Genomic DNA, 4,705 nt, shown 5'->3' on the forward strand with positions numbered 1-4,705 from the left:
CTATTAATGATAGTACCAGCCATATATCATTAAGGCTGTGTTATTTTGCAGTGGATAGTATGATATGCGTCAGGTCTAAAAATATCATTTGCTAAAATCTGTGGTTGCCGCGCACTTTGCACAAACGAAGTTTTGACTATCAACTCTCGCGTTGATGAATACGCAGGGGGTGAGTTTGTGTGCTCCTACCAAGGGCAGAACCGACCTTTAAGGCAGCCAAAACTATTATTTCGCTCTGCTATTTTAAGAGTTCATGTTTACAGAATGAGTCCTAATTAGACTGATACTAAAAATATACGCCATACTATATTTTATAATGAAACTTTAGAAATTTTTGATGACGTCCCCTTAGGTCCATAAATACTGATATACCGCAACGTCGGAATATTTACATTTGCAATAAGTTTAATGTGAATTTTGTCCAATTGTACCATGTTAAAAACTACTTGGGTGCTTTCTTCCAGCTTAAAAATATGTTCCGGGGCGCGTGTTGAATTTACATAGTAAGCTGAGAAGATTACGGGAATTGACGGTAAAAGTCATATATGGGCTATCGTCATCATGTCTACAATTTCTGTTTGTATAACAACGCCGTAGATCTCTCTCTGGCTTTGCCTATCTGATAGGAAAACACTTTTCACAAAATAATTCCAACTTTTCTTCTAATTTGCTGAATAAATGCTATTGAGCTTAATTAAGTATAGCTTGAGCCTTATTTTATTGCCGCACCGCGTATGTGCAGCTGAATACGTTTTCTGAGCTGTACGACACGAGGCATTTGATTCGACACATATATTGATTGAATACTGTACTGATGCTGTGTGCCATTGCGACGTTGAGACCATAAGTCACGTGCCCTTGTAGGAAGGGCGAAGGTCCCACAAGATGATGTGACCACACAATGGTGTGGCTACAGTTAAACAAAAATTATGTACGTGGCTGGAATAGCCAGTAGATATACTTTTAATTAGGATTTGCTGTATAGATAGGAAAATTTATAGATTTAGATATAGGCGGCTTTGCCGCAAATAAAAACGAGAAATATAGTTCACGTTCTAAACGGAAGAGTTAATTAGCCTTGGCTTAGGGTTGTAGTTGCTCTTAGAGTAAGCGTTGTGCTATCCGCTACACTCGTACTATTTTCAAGTATAGAACGAAGGGCACCGACCATAACCAAACATTCTCTAAGCGAAAGAGCTACGGTAGCCCCGCTGCACTTGGTAATTCTTGTAGTCAATCTACACCTGAGTAGTTTTGACTGACCCTCTGTGAGGGTGGAGCAGCTTTCTTTTTTGCCCCAGGGCATGCAGGACGGGCCTAGATGCTGATGTCTCTGCTTGGCAATGAGGGCGTGCAATACCTCGCTTCGCAAGGACCTGAAGCGATCAGCGCACGACTAGAGGCGTTTTCAAGCTATGAAATGCTCTGCTAGAGCACCTACAGCAGAAGATGTCGGCGTCAACTGCATCCATGACACCACCGTCGGCGACGGATGACTCCCCCAACCCAAGCCGCTCAGGATAAGTGTTAATACATTTGAGGCAAGGATGGAAAGAATCTCCTGCCCTGAGTGAGAGAGGTCGAGATGGCCATGGCGTCCGCCAAGCTTCAGACCGAGCAACAGCGTGTGGCGCTAGCCATCTCCAGGCTCGAGGGTCGAGCGCGAGAATGGTTACTGACGTTCGGCACTTCGGTCGAAGCGGCGTGTTTCTCCTGGACGGAGCTGAAGCTGCAGCTTTGTGTTCTCGCCTCATATCGCGTGCAATCGCGTTTTCTTGCCGCCCGACAGGGCAAGAAGGAATCGGTGGACTATGTCCAAGAATTGTGAAATATCATTGCCGGTATGGCAGCCTATCCTCTTCCTGAGGCGGTCACAATGACCGTCTTTATGGATCGCCTTCGCACTGGCGTGGTCAGAATGGAAGGTTTCTGAGTGCACCTGTCTTCTTTTGAAGAAGAAGTGAACGTGGCATTGAATGCCAAACTCAACTTTGAGTCGGCACGACTTCGTTGGACTGATACACCACTTACCGCTCGGTTTTCGGGCACAAATGTGGGTACCGGATGGGGAGACTTGCTCTCAGGCACCATTCCTGCGTCGTGTTAATGACGTCACACTGCTTCTTGGGCAGGGGTCATTGACGGGTTTTGCAGTATTTGAATACCGTATCCAGTTCACTCTCATGACGCACACCTTGGTCTGGAGGTAGGACCGACGGCGCACTGAGCGCTACTTAAGTATCGGAGCAGTCGCTGCATGTCATGCGTGCCATGGTCGGCCAAGGATCGAGGCATCGAGGACGAGGCCCCAGTGATGCACGTGGAGTGGTATATAATCTACTGAGCGCTGCTCACGTTTCGAAGCAGGCGCTGCATACCTCTCTAGAGTGGCATGGTCGGACGAGGTCCGAGGCATCTTGGGCAAGGCCTTTCAGAAGCGCGTGGAGTGGCACGTTATCCACTGGACGAATTTTGCGGAGCTAGCATCTCTAAGTCGGTTGTGTTTAATAATATCAGATTCTCCGGTGAAGCGGGAAGTGGGGCTAACACTGGACGACCCTGAGTGCGTGTTTCCACTGGTCTCGATAAGACGTAAATTCTTTATAGAGAGGCGACGGTGATGTTATATGTTATCTGCAAGATGCCAGTCGTCGACCCAGGGTGTGTCTGCCGTAGACGATAGCGCACAGGTATAGTTCGGCGGTGCCTTGAAGGCGGGCGACTTGGCCGAAGTGGTCACTATTCGACCGGAAGAGGAGATCAACTCGTCGTCGCTTCTGTATGAAGCTGTTTTCGAAGACACCAATAGGGTGCTAAGCGCACGGAGTAGATCCTCTCTATCCTGAAGCACCCCTCGGATCCGTACTCTTCATTCAACACCAACGATTTGTGTCTGTAAACCGAACGGCGAGTGGCGTATCGTTCATGCATACAATAAGCTCAACGCTGCCACCATCCTGGCACAGACGCCGATTTCTTGGAAGGATGTTCTCTAGAACAATATGGCTGGATGTACGAAGTACAGTGCACTCTATGGGCATTAACAATTGCTCATGGGAGCGAGTGATATTCTGCTGTAAGTAGTGATTATTTCGGGTAGCATGCTCTCGGGGTGGCTGATGATGCCTCGAGGGCTGTCAAATGAACCAGCAACATGTAATCTTATTGTGACGCAGTTGTTCAGGTCCACCATATGCACAGTCATGCTTCAACGACATCTTCGTCCACAGTCGTGTGGAGCACGGGGGACAGTTAAAGAGTACCGCGTCGCTCATTTAAGAGCGGTGCTCGAGTGCATGCGCACAAATAAGCTGGATGCTAATGCGGATAATTGCATCTTGGTGCTGGAGAGATCTGCGATTCAAGGGTGCTTCACTGGGAAGCGTGGTCTTCGAACAGACCCCGCTCAGGTCAAGGCCACTGTAGACTGGCCGTTCCCAAAGAGCCAAAAGGTGTTTCGCAAGTGGCTTGGCCTCACCAACGACTTGCACAAGTACATCAAGAACTACGCAGAAATGGCAAGGCCATTTTTTATAAGAAGGGTGTGGAATGAGGTTAGGACACAGGCTTTTGGCGGGGTCAAAGACAGCCTCCTTTATGCACCAAAACTGGCGTTGCCAGACCCTGCTCGTCCATTCAATGTCGTCTGTGACGCTTCGAACTTTGCCATAGGCTGTGCACTGCTGCAAGCAGGGCGAGATCGGGCGATCGTTCAAATCTCGTTGGCACAAATCTGCAGAGAAGAACTACTAAGTTCACGACAGGGAATTACTTACGATGAAATTCCCACTTGTCAAGTTCAGGGTTCACCTGCTCGGCTCCAAGCCGTTCGTGATCTACACAGATCTTGTGTCACTATGCACTGCGACCGAGTCTGCGACCGAGTCGCCTCACCTCTCGCAGAGGATGGCCAGGTGGCTCTCAAATGGACGAGCACCATTGTGCGCGTGTGTTAGATGTGTATACAGGGTGAAATCCTCTCTAAATGCGGCGGCGCCGTAAGCAAGTTTGCCGGTAGCCTCCGGGTGCTGGCGGTCCATGTGTATGGACTTTGTTGCTGGCTTGCCGATGGACTCAGCGGGCAACATGGGTGTCGTGATCTTCGTCGACCGTTTGAGCAAGATGGCTCGTCTTGCGGCGGTGTCGGTACAGCAACCGTGGTGTGGATCGTGTCATTCGACAACATGGACCCCCGGAGTCAACTGTCTCTGACAGAGGCCCAAACTTCACTAGGAAGTTTTGGTCGACATCTTCAAGGTGCTGGGCATATGTCAACTGCGACCCATCCGCAGATCGATGGTCAAACTGAGCACGTAAAGCGCGTCGTTGAAGACGTCCTTCGCATCGTCTGCGCTGAGACGCTGAGGCGCTGGAGCGCCACTTGTAGAGTTCACACTGAACAATACAGTGCATACGTCTACCGGCTACACACCGTTCTTCGTGAATTAGCGTGTTCATCCTCGCGTCCCGGTGATGCCGCCATCCGATGGCTCAGGGCTTGATGGGGGAGGAATGGCCAAGCGGCTGGCTGATATTAGCCCCCTCGCTGTTCAAAATGAAGTCGATGACTTCGTGTCTACCAGACTGAGTGTCTTGCAACATGTTCGCTATGCGATGGCAGCAAGCCAAGACGTGCAGAAAGAATATGCAGACGGAAGAAGCACAGGAAATGTTAAAAAAATGAGGCCGGAGACCTGATTTTAAT

Source organism: Plasmopara halstedii (genome assembly GCF_900000015.1).
Source record: "Plasmopara halstedii genome assembly, contig: Scaffold_1651, whole genome shotgun sequence".
Lineage (NCBI taxonomy): Eukaryota > Oomycota > Peronosporomycetes > Peronosporales > Peronosporaceae > Plasmopara > Plasmopara halstedii.